Source organism: Mesoplodon bidens (genome assembly GCF_964165515.1).
Source record: "Mesoplodon bidens genome assembly, chromosome: Y".
NCBI classification, from domain to species: domain Eukaryota; kingdom Metazoa; phylum Chordata; class Mammalia; order Artiodactyla; family Ziphiidae; genus Mesoplodon; species Mesoplodon bidens.
The window spans coordinates 3,317,384-3,336,583 of NC_138180.1; positions in this window are offsets into that span (position 1 = coordinate 3,317,384).

The following is a 19,200-nucleotide window of genomic DNA, read 5'->3' on the forward strand; positions in this document are numbered from 1 at the left end:
TGTTTTAGAGATCCTACCAGTCTTTGAAAACAATCTTGTTCCTTGCTTCAGTTCCAGTTTTATGTATATTTTCTGCCTTTCACCTGTATATTCCAATATCTGAATAATGGCCTTGGGAATCTAATTCTGGTATTGATTGTTATTGCTGATTGTCTCCCCTTGTAGCTGATTTTTCATTATTGTGTAAATTTAGATCATGAGCTCATGTTCAGCTAAACAGCTGAACTTGGTAGAGGCTTAGGTGTGAACGCTCGTAACCTTCATCAGAAAGTCGGCAAAGATATATTTGTGTCCCTCCAATGAGTTGCCCGCAAGGACCCCGTATCCTAGAAGTGTTGGTATAATACTCCCTCTAGAGGCAGGAGACTCAGACAGGGCCGCTTTGCGGCCCCCGATCTAGAGCACGGTCTGGGGGCGTCCTGTGGACCAGGCAGGAGCATATCTGCCTGGGTCAGGCACCCATCTGCCTGCGAACTTCAGTCACCTTGCAGGAACCAACGATGCCCAGACCTATGGTGAGATGTGCAGCGAGGTGTGCTGCGCGGAAACGATCCACGCACACTTCATGTAAGAGTGCGTCCTGAGTGGAAAGTTGAGAGCTTGGGTAGCTGTGCAGGCAAAGAAAGCACACTTTGGCCTGTGCCTAAATGCTTGTGACACCCCCCTGTTCCTGCCGGGTTCTGAGGGCCTTGACCTGGTCACCATGCTCCCCTGCCCTTTGTTCAGTCACAGCAGAGATGGCCACACCCACTCCCTCGCAAAGCAGCCCTGTCTGAGGCCGTGCCTCTAGAGGGAGTAGCGGACCAACACTTGTAGAGAACGGGGTCCTCACGGGTAACTCATTGGAGGGACACAAAAAAATCTTTGCGGACTTTCTGCTGAAGCTTACGAGCGTTCACACCTAAGCCTCTTACAAGGTCAGCTGTTTAGCTAAACATGAGCTCATGATCTAAATTTACACAATAATGAAGAAATCAGCTACAAGGGGAGACAAGCAGCAAAAACAATCAATACAAGTATTAGATTCCCTAGGCCGTCCATCAGATGTTGGAATAATCAGGTGCAGGACAGAAAGTATACAAAAAACTGGAACTGAAACAAGGAACAAGGATGTTTTCAAAGACTGGTAGGATCTCTAAAATATTTTTAAAGTGCATGTCATTGATAAAGCTAAATACTCAATGGTTGTGAAATACAACAGATTCATCATTGAGAAGAGTGAAATTATGCTGTTTTGAAATCTATGGCAGGTCACATTTTCTGCCTATTTGTATACGAATATTTCTCTAAAAAATACACATGATTTCAAAGACTTATTGGCTGTGAAATAAGTTAAGGTTATTTCAAATGGCTTGTCTGCAAAGAAAGGTGAGATGTAGGGAATCACAGAAAGTCCAGGGGAAAATAGGTCAATATATACATTGCTCTATGGTGAACTAAGCCTTAGGCCAGCCACAATGTAGAGGACCTGACCCTTAGAAACTTACAAGTAAGCTGGAATCTTCAAAAGTTCAAATCTTTATAAGTAAAAAATTTATAAAAATGAATAATCAAGTGTTTTAATTGACATCAGAATATCAAAACAATAAAACCTGAGAATATAGAAAAAAGATAAATAAAGATATGAGCAGAACTTAATACAATAGAAAACGTATAAAATTCAGGTGATGTAGTAAGTCCAAAGAATATTCTTTGACAGGATTTAAAAGACACATTTTGATTAAGGAAAACCAAAACATAAATAAGAATACACAGAAAGAATCAGGACAATGTTATAGCAGAGAATATATGAAATGCCATTAAATTTGAACATTTCTGTAAAGTGGACCATTTCCTAGCTCCTAAAGTTTACCAAAACTGACACAAGAGGAAATCATTTAAGGTCATCATGTCTGCCCTTGGCATTCTCAGAATGCCCTGGACTCGGAATGCCCTCGACTCAGAATGCAGCATCGCTAGTTAATGGTAACCTGCGGAGAAGGGGCGGGGCTGAGGGAGGTTGGAACACTGCCCTCACAGAGGGAGTGGGTTTGGCCATCTCTGCTGTGACTGAACAAAGGGCAGGGGAGCAGGGGGACCAGGGCAGGGCCCTCAGAGACCGGCAGGCCCAGTGGGGTGTCACAAGCATTTAGACCCAGGAAAAAGGGTGCTTTCTTTGTCTGCACAGCTGCCCAAACTCTCACCTTTCCACTCAGGCCGCCCTCTTACTTGAAGTGTATGTGGAACCTGTCCGCGCAGTACACCTCGCTGCACAGCTAACCATAGGTCTGGGCATCGTAGCTTCGGCCAGGTGACAGAAGTTCGCAGGCAGATGGGTCCCTGGGACAAACGCAGAGAGGCTCCTGCCCGGGCCACAGGCCGCCCACTGCCACTGCCACAGATCGTGGTGCACAAAGCAGTCCTGTCTGAGGCCATGCCTCTGGAGGGAGTAGTGGACCAACCCTTGTAGGAAACAGGGTCCTCCCGGGCAACTCATTGGAGGGACACAAATAAATCTTTGCGGACTTTCTGATGAAACTTACGAGTGTTCACACCTAATCCTCTTACAAAGTAAGATGTTTAGCTAAACATGAGCTCATGATATAAATTTACACAATTTTGAAGAAATCAGCTACAAGGGGAGACAAGCAGCAAAAACAATCAATACCAGAATTAGATTCCCTATGCCAACCATCAGATGTTGGAATAATCAGGTGCAAGGCAGAAAGTATACACAAAACTGGAACTGAAACAGGGAACAAGGATGTTTTCAAAGACTGGTAGGATCTCTAAAACATTTTTAAAGTACATGTCATTGATAAAGCTAAATACTCAATGGTTGTGTAATACAACAGATTCATCATTGAGAAGAGTGAAATTATGCTGTTTTGAAAACTATGGCAGGTCAGATTTTCTGCCAAATTATAAAAGAAGATTTCACTAAAAAATACACATTATTTCAAAGACTTATTGGCTGTGAAATAAGTTAAGGGTATTTCAAATGGCTTGTCTGCAAAGAAAGGTGAGATGTAGGGAATCACAGAAAGTCGAGGGGAAAATAGGTCAATATATACATTGCTATATGGAGAACTAAGACTTAGGCCAGCCACAATGTAGAGGACCTGACCCTTAGAAACTTACAAGTAAGCTGGAATCTTGAAAAGTTCAAATCTTTATAAGAAAAAAGATTTATTAAAATGAATAACCAAGTGTTTTAATTGACATCAGAATATTAAAACAATAAACCCTGAGAACACAGAAAATAGATAATTAAAGATATGAGCAGAACTTAATACAATAGAAAACGTATAAAATTCAGGTGATGTAGTAAGTCAAAGAATATTCTTTGACAAGATTAAAAGACACACTTGGATTAAGGAAAACCAAAACATAAGTAAAGAATATACAGAAAGAATCAGGAGAATGTTATAGCAGAGAATATTGAAATTCCAGTAAATTTGAACATTTGTGTAAAGTCGACCAGTTCCTAGCTCCTAAAGTTTACCAAAACTGACACAAGAGGTAATCATTTAAGGTCATCATGTCTGCCCTTGGCATTCTCGGAATGCCCTGGACTCAGAATGCAGCATCGGTAGTCCATGGTAACCTGCGGAGAAGGGGCGGGGTTGAGGGAGGTTGGAAAACTGCCCTCACAGTGGGAGTGGGTGTGGCCATCTCTGCTGTGACTGAACAAAGGGCAGGGGAGCAGGGGGCCCAGGGCAGGGCCCTCAGAGCACGGCAGGCCCAGTGGGGTGTCACAAGCATTTAGGCCCAGGACAAAGGGCGCCTTCTTTGTCTGCACAGCTGCCCAAACTCTCACCTTTCCACTCAGGCCGCCCTCTTACTTGAAGTGTGTGTGGAAACTGTCTGCGCAGAACACCTCGCTGCACAGCTAATCATAGGTCTGGACGTCGTAGCTTCCTGCCAGGTGACCGAAGTTCGCAGGCAGATGGGTCCCTGGGACACACGCAGAGAGGCTCCTGCCGGGGCCACAGTCCGCCCACTGCCACTGCAACAGATCGTAGGGCTCAAAGCAGCCCTGTCTGAGGCCGTGCCTCTAGAGGGAGTAGTGGACCAACACTTGTAGGAAACGGGGTCCTCGCGGGCAACTCATTGGAGGGACACAAATAAACCTTTGCGGACTTTCTGATGAAACTTACAGGTGTTCACGCCTAAGCCTCTTACAAAGTCAGATGTTTAGCTAAACATGAGCTCATGATCTAAATTTACACAATAAGGAAGAAATCAGCTACAAGGGGAGACAAGCAGCAAAAACAATCAATACCAGTATTAGATTTCCTAGGCCAACCATCAGATGTTGGAATAATCAAGTGCAAGGCAGAAAGTATACACAAAACAGGAACTGAAACAAGGAACAAGGATGTTTTCAAAGACTGGTACGATCTCTAAAACATTTTTAAAGTACATGTCATTGATAAAGCTAAATACTCAATGGTTGTGTAATACAACAGATTCATCATTGAGAAGAGTGAAATTATGCTGTTTTGAAAACTATGGCAGGTCAGATTTTCTGCCTAATTATATAAGAAGATTTCCCTAAAAAATACACATTATTTCAAAGACTTATTGGCTGTGAAATAAGTTAAGGGTATTTCAAATGGCTTGTCTGCAAAGAAAGGTGAGATGTAGGGAATCACAGAAAGTCGAGGGGAAAATAGGTCAATATATACATTGCTATATGGTGATCTAAGACTTAGGCCAGCCACAATGTAGAGGACCTGACCCTTAGAAACTTAAAAGTAAGCTGGAATCTTGAAAAGTTCAAATCTTTATAAGTAAAAAGATTTATTAAAATGAATAACCAAGTGTTTTAATTGACATCAGAATATCAAAACAATAAACCTGAGAACATAGAAAAAATATAAATAAGGATAGGAGCAGAACTTAATACAATAGAAAACGTATAAAATTCAGGTGATGTAGTAAGTCCTAAGAATATTCTTTGACAAGATTAAAAGACACACTTGGATTAAGGAAAACCAAAACATAAGTAAAAAATATACAGAAAGAATCAGGAGAATGTTATAGAAGAGAGTATATGAAATGCCAGTAAATTTGAACGTTTGTGAAAAGTGGACCAGTTCCTAGCTCCTAAAATTTACCAAAACTGACACAAGAGGAAATCATTTAATGTCATCATGTCTGCCCTTGGCATTCTCGGAATGCCCTGGACTCAGAATGCAGCATCTGTAGTCCTTGTTATCCTGTGGAGAGGGGGCGGGGCTGTGGGAGTTTGGAACACTGCCCTCACAGAGGGAGTGGGTGTGGCCATCTCTGCTGTGACTGAACAAAGGGTAGGGGAGCAGGGGGCACAGGGCAGGGCCCTCAGAGCCAGGCAGGCCCAGTGGGGTTTCAAAAGAATTTAGGCCCAGGACAAAGGGCGCCTTCTTTGTCTGCACTGCTGCCCATACTCTCACCTTTCCACTCAGGCCGCCCTCTTACCTGAAGTGTGTGTGGAACCTGTCCGCGCAGTACACCTCTCTGCACAGCTAACCATAGGCATGGGCATCGTAGCTTTCTGCCAGGTGACCGAAGTTCGCAGGCAGATGGGTCCCTGGGACACACGCAGAGAGGCTCCTGCCCGGGCCACAGGCCGCCCACTGCCACTGCCCCAGATCGTGGGGCACAAAGCAGCCCTGTCTGAGGTCGTGCCTCTGGAGGGAGTAGTGGACCAACCCTGGCAGGAAACGGGGTCCTCGCGGGCAACTCATTGGAGGGACACAAATAAATCTTTGCGGACTTTCTGATGAAACTTACGAGTGTTCACACCTAAGCCTCTTACAAAGTCAGATGTTTAGCTAAACATGAGCTCATGATCTAAATTTACACAATAATGAAGAAATCAGCTACAGGGGGAGACAATCAGCAAAAACAATCAATACCAGAATTAGATTCCCTAGGCCATCGATCAGACGTTGGAATAATCAGGTGCAAGGCAGAAAATATACATAAAACGGGAACTGAAACAAGGAACAAGGATGTTTTCAAAGACTGGTAGGATCTCTAAAACATTTTTAAAGTACATGTCATTGATAAAGCTAAATACTCAAAGGTTGTGTAATACAACAGATTCATCATTGAGAAGAGTGAAATTATGCTGTTTTGAAAACTATGGCAGGTCAGATTTTCTGCCTAAATATATAAGAAGATTTCTCTGAAAACTACACTTTATTTCACAGACTTATTGGCTGTGAAATAAGTTAAGGTTATTTCAAATGGCTTGTCTGCAAAGAAAGGTGAGTTGTAGGAAATCAAAGAAAGTCGAGGGAAAAATAGGTCAATATATACTTTGCTATATTGTGAACAAAGCCTTTGGCCAGCCACAATGTAGAGGACCTGACCCTTAGAAACTTATAAGTAAGCTGGAATCTTTAAAAATTCAAATCTTTATAAGTAAAAAGATTTATTAAAATGAATAAGCAAGTGTTTTAATTGACATCAGAAGATCAAAACAATAAACCATGAGAATATAGAAAAAAGATAAATAAAGATAAGAGCAGAACTTAATACCACAGAAAACGTATAAAATTCAGTTGAGGTAGTAAGTCCTAAGAATATTCTTTGACAAGATTTAAAAGACACACTTTGATTAAGGAAAACCAAAACATAAGTAAAGAATATACAGAAAGAATCAGGACAATGTTATAGCAGAGTATATATGAAATGCCAGTAAATATGAACATTTGTGTAAAGTGGACCATTTCCTAGCTCCTAAAGTTTACCAAAATTGACACAAGAGGAAATCATTTAAGGTCATCATGTCTGCCCTTGGCATTCTCGGAACGCCCTGGCCTCAGAATGCAGCATCTGTAGTCCATGGTAAACTGCGGAGACGGGGCGGGGCTGAGGGAGGTTGGAACACTGCCTTCACTGAGGGAGAGGGTGGGGCCATCTCTGCTGTGACTGAACAAAGGACAGTGGAGAAGGGGGCCAACGGCAAGGCCCTCAGAGCCCGGCAGGCCCAGTCGTGTGTCACAAGCATTTAGGCCCAGGTCAAAGTGTGCCTTCTTTGTCTGCACAACTGCCAAAACTCTCACCTTTCCACTCAGGCCGCCCTCTTACTTGAAGTGTTTGTGGAACCGGTCCGTGCAGTACACCTCGATGCAAAGCTAACCATAGGTCTGGGCATCATAGCTTCCTGCCGGGTGACCGAAGTTCGCAGGCAGATGGGTCGTGGGACACACGTGGGGAGCCTCCTGCCCAGGCCACAGGCCGCCCAAAGCCACTATCCCAGATCGGGGGCAGCAAAGCAGTCCTGTCTGAGTCCCAGCCTCTAGAGGGAGTAGTGGACCAACACTAGTAGAAAACGGGGTACGCGCGGGTAACTCATTGGAGGGACACAAACAAATCTTTGCGGACTTTCTGCTGAAGCTTACGAGCGTTCACACCTAAGCCTCTTACAAGGTCAGCTGTTTAGCTGAACATGATCTCATGATCTAAATTTACACAATAATGAAGAAATCAGCTACAAGGGGAGACAAGCAGCAAAAACAATCCATACCAGAATTAGATTCCCTAGGCCAACCATCAGATGTTGGAATAATCAGGTGCAAGGCAGAAAGTATACACAAACCTGGAACTGAAACAAGGAACAAGGATGTTTTCAAAGACTGGTAGGATCTCTAAAACATTTTTAAAGTACATGTCATTGATAAAGCTAAATACTCAATGGTTGTGTAATACAACAGATTCATCATTGAGAAGAGTGAAATTATGCTGTTTTGAAAACTATGGCAAGTCAGATTTTCTGCCTAATTATATAAGAAGATTTCGCTAAAAAATACACATTATTTCAAAGAGTTATTGGCTGTGAAATAAGTTAAGGGTATTTCAAATGGTTTGTCTGCAAAGAAAGGTGAGATGTAGGGAATCACAGAAAGTCGAGGGGAAAATAGGTCAATATATACATTGCTATATGGAGAACTAAGACTTAGGCCAGCCACAATGTAGAGGACCTGACCCTTAGAAAATTACAAGTAAGCTGGAATCTTGAAAAGTTCAAATCTTTATAAGTAAAATGATTTATTAAAGTGAATAACCAAGTGTTTTAATTGACATCAGAATATCAAAACAATAAACCTGGAAACATAGAAAAAATATAAATAAAGATATGAGCAGAACTTAATACAATAGAAAACGTATAAAATTCAGGTGATGTAGTAAGTCCAAAGAATATTCTTTGACAAGATTAAAAGACAAACTTTGATTAAGGAAAACCAAAACATAAGTAAAGAATATACAGAAAGAATCAGGAGAATATTATAGCAGAGAATATATGAAATGCCAGTAAATTTGATCATTTGTGTAAAGTGGACCAGTTCCTAGCTCCTAAAGTTTACCAAAACTGACACAAGAGGAAATCATTTAAGGTCATCATGTCTGCCCTTGGCATTCTCGGAATGCCCTGGACTCAGAATGCAGCATCGGTAGTCCATGGTAACCTGCGGAGAAGGGGCGGGGCTGAGGGAGGTTGGAACACTGCCCTCACAGAGGGAGTGGGTGTGGCCATCTCTGCTGTGACTGAACAAAAAGCAGGGGAGAAGTGGGCCAACGGCAGGGCCCTCAGAGCACGGCAGGGCCACTCGTGTGTCACAAGCATTTAGGCCCAGGCCAAAGTGCGCCTTCTTTGTCTGCACAGCTGCCCAAACTCTCACCTTTCCACTCAGGCCACCCTCTTACTTGAAGTGTGTGTGGAACCCGTCCGCGCAGTACACCTCGCTGCACAGCTAACCATAGGTCTGGGCATCGTAGCTTCCTGCCAGGTGACCAAAGTTCGCAGGCAGATGTGTCCCTGGGACACACGCAGAGAGGCTCCTGCCCAGGCCACAGGCCGCCCACTGCCATTGCCACAGATCGTGGGGCACAAAGCAGCCCTGTCTGAGGCCGTGTCCCTGGAGGGAGTAGTGGACCAACCCTTGTAGGAAACGTGGTCCTCGCGGGCAACTCATTGGAGGGACACAAATAAATCTTTGCGGACTTTCTGATGAAACTTATGAGTGTTCACACCTAAGCCTTTACAAAGTCAGATGTTTAGCTAAACATGAGCTCATGATCTAAATTTACACAATAATGAAGAAATCAGCTACAGGGGGAGACAATCAGCAAAAACAATCAATACCAAAATTAGATTCCCTAGGCCATCGATCAGACGTTGGAATAATCAGGTGCAAGGCAGAAAATATACATAAAACGGGAACTGAAACAAGGAACAAGGATGTTTTCAAAGACTGCTAGGATCTCTAAAACATTTTTAAAGTACATGTCATTGATAAAGCTAAATACTCAAAGGTTGTGTAATACAACAGATTCATCATTGAGAAGAGTGATATTATGCTGTTTTGAAAACTATGGCAGGTCAGATTTTCTGCCTAAATATATAAGAAGATTTCTCTGAAAACTACACATTATTTCAAAGACTTATTGGCTGTGAAATAAGTTAAGGGTATTTCAAATGGCTTGTCTGCAAAGAAAGGTGAGATGTAGGAAATAACAGAAAGTCGAGGGGAAAATAGGTCAATATATACTTTGCTATATTGTGAACTAAGCCTTTGGCCAGCCACAATGTAGAGGACCTGACCCTTAGAAACTTACAAGTAAGCTGGAATTTTTAAAAATTCAAATCTTTATAAGTAAAAAGATTTATTAAAGTGAATAACCAAGTGTTTTAATTGACATCAGAAGATCAAAACAATAAACCCTGAGAACATAGGAAAAAGATAAATAAAGATATGAGCAGAACTTAATACCACAGAAAACGTACAAAATTCAGTTCAGGTAAAAGTCCAAAGAATATTCTTTGACAAGATTTAAAAGACACACTTTGATTAAGGAAAACCAAAACATAAGTAAAGAATATACAGAAAGAATCAGGACAATGTTATAGCAGAGAATATATGAAATGCCAGTAAATTTGAACATTTTTGTAAAGTGGACCATTTCCTAGCTCCTAAAGTTTACCAAAATTGACACAGGAGGAAATCATTTAAGGTCATCATGTCTGCCCTTGGCATTCTCGGAATGCCCTGGCCTCAGAATGCAGCATCTTTAGTCCATGGTAACCTGCGGAGAGGGGGCGGGGCTGAGGGAGGTTGGAACACAGCCTACACTGAGGGAGTGGGTGGGGCCATCTCTGCTGTGACTGAAAAAAGGGCAGGGGAGAAGGGGGCCAACGGCAGGGCCCTCAGAGCCCGGCAGGCCCAGTCGTGTGTCACAAGCATTTAGGCCCAGGCCAAAGTGCGCCTTCTTTGTCTGCACAGCTGCCCAAACTCTCACCTTTCCACTCAGGCCGCCCCCTTACTTGAAGTGTGTGTGGAACCGGTCCGTGCAGTACACCTCGATGCAAAGCTAACCATAGGTCTGGGCATCATAGCTTCCTGCCAGGTGACGAAAGTTCGCAGGCAGATGGGTCGTGGGACACACGTGGGTCGCCTCCTACCCAGGCCACAGGCCGCCCAAAGCCACTATCCCAGATCGGGGGCAGCAAAGCAGTCCTGTCTGAGTCCCAGCCTCTAGAGGGAGTAGTGGACCAACACTTGTAGAAAAAGGGGTCCGCGCGGGTAACTCATTGGAGGAACACAAAAAAATCTTTGCGGACTTTCTGCTGAAGCTTACGAGCGTTCACACCTAAGCCTCTTACAAGGTCAGCTGTTTAGCTAAACATGAGCTCATGATCTAAATTTACACAATAATGAACAAATCAGCTACAAGGGGAGACAAGCAGCCAAAACAATCAATACCAGAATTAGATTCCCTAGGCCAACCATCAGATGTTGGAATAATCAGGTGAAAGGAAGAAAGTATACACAAAACTGGAACTGAAACAAGGAACAAGCATGTTTTCAAAGACTGGTACGATCTCTAAAATATTTTTAAAGTACATGTCATTGATAAAGCTAAATACTCAATGGTTGTGTAATACAACAGATTCATCATTGAGAAGAGTGAATTTATGCTGTTTTGAAAACTATGGCAAGTCAGATTTTCTGCCTAATTATATAAGAAGATTTCTCTAAAAAATACACATTATTTCAAAGTCTTATTGGCTGTGAAATAAGTTAAGGGTATTTCAAAAGGCTTGTCTGCAAAGAAAGGTAAGATGTAGGGAATCACAGAAAGTAGAGGGGAAAATAGGTCAATATATACACTGCTATATGGTGAACTAACACTCAGGCCAGCCACAATGTAGAGGACCTGATCCTTAAAAACTTACAAGTAAGCTGGAATCCTGAAAAGTTCAAATCTTTATAAGTAAAAATATTTATTAAAATGAATAACCAAGTGTTTTAATTGACATCAGAATATCCAAACAATAAACCTGAGAACATAGAAAAAATAAAAATAAAGATATGAGCAGAACTTAATACAATAGAAAACGTATAAAATTCAGGTATGTAGTAAGTCCAAAGAATATTCTTTGACAAGATTAAAAGACAAACTTTGATTAAGGAAACCCAAAACATAAGTAAAGAATATACAGAAAAAATCAGGAGACTGTTATAGCAGAGAATATATGAAATGCCAGTAAATTTGAACATTTTTGTAAAGTGGACCAGTTCCTAGCTCCTAAAGTTTCCCAATACTGACACAAGAGGAAATCATTTAAGGTCATCATGTCTGACCTTGGCATTCTCGGAATGCCCTGGACTCAGAATGCAGCATCGGTAGTCCATGGTAACCTGCGGAGAAGGGGCGGGGCTGAGGGAGGTTGGAACACTGCCCTCACAGATGGAGTGGGTGTGGCCATCTCTGCTGTGACTGAACAAAGGGCAGGGGAGCAGGGGTCCAGGGCAGAGACCTCAGAGCCCGGCAGGCCCAGTGGATTGTCACAAGCATTTAGGCCCAGGGAAAAGGGCGCGTTCTTTTTCTGCACAGCTGCCCAAACTCTCACCTTTCCACTCAGGCCGCCCACTTACTTGAAGTGTGTGTGGAACCTGTCCACGCAGTACACCTCGCTGCACAGCTAACCATAGGTCTGGGCATCGTAGCTTCCTGCCAGGTGACCGAAGTTCGCAGGCAGATGGGTCCCGGGGACACACGCAGAGAGGCTCCTGCCCGGGCCACAGGCCGCCCAATGCCACTGCCCCAGATCTTGGGGCACAAAGCAGCCCTGTCTGAGGCCGTGCCTCTGGAGGGAGTAGTGGACCAACCCTTGTAGGAAACGGGGTCCTCGCGGGCAACTCATTGGAGGGACACAAATAAATCTTTGCGGACTTTCTGATGAAACTTACGAGTGTTCACACCTAAGCCTCTTACAAAGTCAGATGTTTAGCTAAACATGAGCTCATGATCTAAATTTACACAATAATGAAGAAATCAACTATAGGGGGAGACAATCAGCAAAAACAATCAATACCAGAATTAGATTCCCTAGGCCATCGATCAGACGTTGGAATAATCAAGTGCAAGGCAGAAAATATACATAAAACTGGAACTGAATCAAGGAACAAGGATGTTTTCAAAGACTGGTAGAATCTCTAAAACATTTTTAAAGTACATGTCATTGATAAAGCTAAATACTCAAAGGTTGTGTAATACAACAGATTCATCAATGAGAAGTGTGAAATTATGCTGTTTTGAAAACTATGGCAGGTCAGATTTTCTGCCTAAATATATAAGAAGATTTCTCTGAAAACTACACATTATTTCACAGACTTATTGGCTGTGAAACAAGTTAAGGTTATTTCAAATGGCTTGTCTGCAAAGAAAGGTGAGATGTAGGAAATCACAGAAAGTCGAGGGGAAAATAGGTCAATATATACTTTGCGCTATTGTGAACTAAGCCTTTGGCCAGCCACTACGTAGAGGACCTGACCCTTAGAAACTTACAAGTAAGCTGGAATCTTTAAAAATTCAAATCTTTATAAGTAATAAGATTTATTAAAATGAATAAACAAGTGTTTTAATTGACATCCGAAGATCAAAACAATAAACCCTGAGAACATAGAAAAAAGATAAATAAAGATATGAGCAGAACTTAATACCACAGAAAACGTATAAAATTCAGTTGAGGTAGTAAGTCAAAGAATATTCTTTGACAAGATTTAAAAGACACACTTTGATTAAGGAAAACCAAAGCATAAGTAAAGAATATACAGAAAGAATCAGGACAATGTTATAGCAGAGAATATATGAAATGCCAGTAAATGTGAACATTTGTGTAAAGTGGACCATTTCCTAGCTCCTAAAGTTTACCAAAATTGACACAAGAGGAAATCATTTAAGGTCATCATGTCTGCCCTTGGCATTCTCGGAATGCCCTGGCCTCAGAATGCAGCATCTGTAGTCCATGGTAAACTGCGGAGACGGGGCGGGGCTGAGGGAGGTTGGAACACTACCTTCACTGAGGGAGTGGGTGGGGCCATGTCTGCTGTGACTGAACAAAGGGCAGGGGAGAAGGGGGCCAACGGCAGGGCCCTCAGAGCCCGGCAGGCCCAGTCGTGTGTCACAAGCATTTAGGCACAGGCCAAAGTGTGCCTTCTTTGTCTGCACAAATGCCAAAACTCTCACCTTTCCACTCAGTCCGCCCTCTTACTTGAAGTGTGTGTGGAACCGGTCCGCGCAGTACACCTCGATGCAAAGCTAACCATAGGTCTGGGCATCATAGCTTCCTGCCAGGTGACCGAAGTTCGCAGGCAGATGGGACGTGGGACACATGTGGGGAGCCTCCTGCCCAGGCCACAGGCCGCCCAAAGCCACTATCCCAGATCGGGGGCAGCAAAGCAGTCCTGTCTGAGTCCCAGCCTCTAGAGGGAGTAGTGGACCAACACTTGTAGAAAACGGGGTCCGCGCGGGTAACTCATTGGAGGGACACAAACAAACCTTTGCGGACTTTCTGCTGAAGCTTACGAGCGTTCACACCTAAGCCTCTTACAAGGTCAGCTGTTTAGCTGAACATGAGCTCATGATCTAAATTTACACAATAATGAAGAAATCAGCTACAAGGGGAGACAAGCAGCAAAAACACTCAATACCAGAATTAGATTCCCTAGGCCAACCATCAGATGCTGGAATAATCAGGTCCAAGGCAGAAAGTATACACAAACCTGGAACTGAAACAAGGAACAAGGATGTTTTCAAAGACTGGTAGGATCTCTAAAACATTTTTAAAGTACATGTCATTGATAAAGCTAAATACTCAATGGTTGTGTAATACAACAGATTCATCATTGAGAAGAGTGAAATTATGCTGTTTTGAAAACTATGGCAGGTCAGATTTTCTGCCTAATTATATAAGAAGATTTCTCTAAAAAATACACATTATTTCAAAGACTTGTTGGTGGTGAAATAAGTTAAGGGTATTTCAAATGGCTTGTCTGCAAAGAAAGGTGAGATGTAGGGAGTCACAGAAAGTCGAGGGGAAAATAGGTCAATATATACATTGCTATATGGAGAACTAAGACTTAGGCCAGCCACAATGTAGAGGACCTGACCCTTAGAAACTTACAAGTAAGCTGGAATCTTGAAAAGTTCAAATCTTTATAAGTAAAATGATTTATTAAAGTGAATAACCAAGTGTTTTAATTGACATCAGAATATCAAAACAATAAACCTGAGAACAAGAAAAAATATAAATAAAGATATGAGCAGAACTTAATACAATAGAAAACGTATAAAATTCAGGTGATGTAGTAAGTCCAAAGAATATTCTTTGACAAGATTAAAAGACAAACTTTGATTAAGGAAAACCAAAACATAAGTAAAGAATATACAGAAAGAATCAGGAGAATGTTATAGCAGAGAATATATGAAATGCCAGTAAATTTGAACATTTGTGTAAAGTGGACCAGTTCCTAGCTCCTAAAGTTTACCAAAACTGACACAAGAGGAAATCATTTAAGGTCATCATGTCTGCCCTTTGCATTCTCGGAATGCCCTGGACTCAGAATGCAGCATCGGTAGTCCATGGTAACCTGCGGAGGAGGGGCGGGGCTGAGGGAGGTGTGAACACTGCCCTCACTGAGGGAGTGGGTGTGGCCATCTCTGCTGTGACTGAACAAAAGTCAGGGGAGAAGTGGGCCAACGGCAGGGCCCTCAGAGCCCGGCGGGCCCAGTCGTGTGTCACAAGCATTTAGGCCCAGGCCAAAGTGCGCCTTCTTTGACAGCAGCTGCCCAAACTCTCACCTTTCCACTCAGGCCACCCACTTACTTGAAGTGTGTGTGGAACCAGTCCGCCCAGTACACTTCGCTGCACAGCTAACCATAGGTCTGGGCATCGTAGCTTCCTGCCAGGTGACCGAAGTTCGCAGGCAGATGTGTCCCTGGGACACACGCAGAGAGGCTCCTGCCCGGGCCACAGGCCGCCCACTGCCACTGCCACAGATCGTGGGGCACAAAGCAGCCCTGTCTGAGGCCGTGTCCCTGGAGGGAGTAGTGGACCAACCCTTGTAGGAAACGTTGTCCTCGCGGGCAACTCATTGGAGGGACACAAATAAATCTTTGCGGACTTTCTGATGAAACTTACGAGTGTTCACACCTAAGCCTTTACAAATTCAGATGTTTAGCTAAACATGAGCTCATGATCTAAATTTACCCAATAATGAAGAAATCAGCTACAGGGAGAGAAAATCAGCAAAAACAATCAATACCAGAATTAGATTTCCTAGGCCATCGATCAGACGTTGGAATAATCAGGTGAAAGGCAGAAAATATACATAAAACGGGAACTGAAACAAGGAACAAGGATGTTTTCAAAGACTGCTAGGATCTCTAAAACATTTTTAAAGTACATGTCACTGATAAAGCTAAATACTCAAAGGTTGTGTAATACAACAGATTCATCATTGAGAAGAGTGATATTATGCTGTTTTGAAAACTATGGCATGTCAGATTTTCTGCCTAAATATATAAGAAGATTTCTCTGAAATCTACACATTATTTCAAAGACTTATTGGCTGTGAAATAAGTTAAGGGTATTTCAAATGGCTTGTCTGCAAAGAAAGGTGAGATGTAGGAAATCACAGAAAGTCGAGGGGAAAATAGGTCAATATATACTTTGCTATATTGTGAACTAAGCCTTTGGCCAGCCACAATGTAGAGGACCTGCCTAGCACCTGATTATTCCAACATCTGATGGTTGGCCTAGGGAATCTCAATCTGGTATTGAATGTTTTTGCTGCTTATCTCCCGTTGTAGCTGATTTCTTCATTATTGTGTAAATTTAGATCATGAGCTCATGTTTAGCTAAAGAGCTGACCTTGTAAGAGGCTTAGGTGTGAACGCTCGTAAGCTTCAGCAGAAAGACCGCAAAGATTTTTTTGTGTCCCTCCAATGAGTTACCCGCGCGGACCCCTTTTTCTACAAGTGTTGGTCCACTACTCCCTCTAGAGGCTGGGACTCAGACAAGACTGCTTTGCTGCCCCCGATCTGGGATAGTGGCTTTGGGCGGCCTGTGGCCTGGGCAGGAGTCTCCCCAGGTGTGTCCCACGACCCATCTGTCTGCGAACTTCGGTCACCTGGCAGGAAGATATGATGCCCAGACCTATGGTTAGCTTTGCATCGAGGTGTACAGCGCGGACCGGTTCCACACACACTTCAAGTAAGAGGGCGGCCTGAGTGGAAAGGTGAGAGTTTGGGCATCTGTGCAGACAAAGAAGGCGCACTTTGGCCTGGGCCTAAATGCTTGTGACACACGACTGGACCTCCCGGGCTCTGAGGGCCCTGCCGTTGGCCCCCTTCTCCCCTGCCCTTTGTTCAGTCACAGCAGAGATGGCCCCACCCACTCCCTCAGTGAAGGCAGTTTTCCAACCTCCCTCAGCCCCGCCCCCTCTCCGCAGGTTACCATGGACTACAGATGCTGCATTCTGAGGCCAGGGCATTCCGTGAATGCCAAGATCAGACATGATGACCTTAAATGATTTCCTCTTGTGTCAATTTTGGTAAGCTTTATGAGCTAGGAAATGGTCCACTTTACACAAATGTTCAAATTTACTGGCATTTCATATATTCTCTGCTATAACATTGTCCTGATTCTTTCTGTATATTTTTGACTTATGTTTTGGTTTTCCTTAATCAAAGTGTGTCTTTTAAATCTTGTCAAAGAATATTCTTTGGACTTACTACCTCAACTGAATTTTATACGTTTTCTGTGGTATTAAGTTCTTCTCATATCTTCATTTATCTTTTTTCTATGTTCTCTGGGTTTATTGTTTTGATCTTCTTATGTCAATGAAAACACTTGGTTATTCATTTAAATAAATCTTTTTACTTATAAAGATTTGAATTTTTAAAGATTCCAGCTTACTTGTAAGTTTCTAAGGGTCAGGTCCTCTACCTTGTGGCTGGCCAAAGGCTTAGTTCACAATATAGCAAAGTATATATTGACCTATTTTCCCCTCGACTTTCTGTGATTCCCTACATCTCACCTTTCTTTGCAGACAAGCCATTTGAAATACCCTTAACTTATTTCACAGCCCATAAGTCTTTGAAATAATGTGTATTTTTTAGCGAAATCTTCTTATTTAATTAGGCAGAAAATCTGACCTGCCATAGTTTTCAAAACAGCATAATTTCACTCTTCTGAATGATGAATCTGTTTTGAGTATTTAGCTTTATCAATGGCATGTACTTTAAAAATGTTTTAGAGATCCTACCAGTCTTTGAAAACATCCTTGTTCCTTGTTTCAGTTCCAGTTTTATGTATATTTTCTGCCTTGCACCTGATTATTCCAACATCTGATGGATGGCCTAGGGAATCTAATTCTGGTATTGATTGTTTTTGCTGAATGTCCACCCCTTGTAGCTGATTTCTTTATTATTGTGTAAATTTAGATCATGGGCTCATGTTTAGCTAAACAGCTGTCCTTGTAAGAGGCTTAGGAGTGAACGCTCGTAAGCTTCATCAGAAAGTCGGCAAAGATTTATTTCTGTCCCTCCAATGAGTTGCCCGCGAGGACCCCGTTTTCTACAAGTGTTGGTCCAATACTTCCTCTAGAGGCACGGCCTCAGACAGGGCTGCTTTGCGGCCCCCGATCTGGGGCAGTGGCATTGGGCGGCCTGTTGCCCGGGCAGGAGCCTCTACGCGTGTGTCCCAGTGACCAATCTGCCTGTGAAATTCAGTCACCTGGCAGGAGGATACGATGCCCAGACCTATGGTTAGCTGTGCAGCGAGGTGTATTGCGCGGACAGGTTTCACACACACTTCAACTAAGAGGGCGGCCTGAGTGGAGAGGTGAGAGTGTGGGCGGCTGTGCTCACAAAGAAGGCGCCCTTTGGCCTGGGCCTAAATGCTTGTGACACCCCACTGCCCCTGGCGGGCTCTGAGGGCCCTGCCATGGGCCCCTGCTCCCCTGCCCTTTGTTCAGTCACAACAGAGATGGCCACTCCCACTCCCTCAGTGAGGGCAGTGTTCCAACCTCCCTCAGCCCCGCCACCTCTCCGCAGGTTACCATGGACTACAGATGCTGCATTATGAGGCCAGGGCGTTCCGAGAATGCCAAGGGCAGACATGATGACCTTAAATGATTTCCTCTTGTGTCAGTTTTGGTAAAGTTTAGGAGCTAGGAAATGGTCCTCTTTACAGAAATGTTCTAATTTACTGGCATTTCCTATATTCTCTGCTGTAACATTGTCCTGATTCTTTCTGTATATTCTTTACTTATGTTTGTGTTTCCCTAATCAAAGTGTGCCTTTTAAATCTTTGCAAAGAATATACTTTGGACTTACTACATCACCTCAATTTTATACGTTTTCTGTTGTATTAAATTATGCTCATATCTTTATTTATCTTTTTTCTATGTACTCAGGGTTTATTGTTTTGATGTTCTGCTGTCAATTAAAACACTTGGTTATTCATTTTAATAAATCTTATTCCTAATAAAGATTTGAACTTTGAAGATTCCAGCTTACTTGTAAGTTTCTAAAGGTCAGGTCCTCTACATTGTTGCTGGCCTAAGGCTTAGTTCAACATAAAACAATGTTTATATTTACCTATTTTCCCCTCGACCCTCGGTGATTCCCTACAGCTCACCTTTCTTTGCAGAGAAGCCATTTGAGATACCCTTAACTTATTTCACAGCCCATAAGTCTTTGAAATAATGTGTATTTTTTAGCGAAATTTTCTTATATAATTAGGCAGAAAATCTGACCTGCCATAGTTTTCAAAACAGCATAATTTCACTCTTCTCAATGATGAATCTGTTTTGAGTATTTAGCTTTATCAATGACATGTACTTTAAAAATGTTTTAGAGATCCTACCAGTCTTT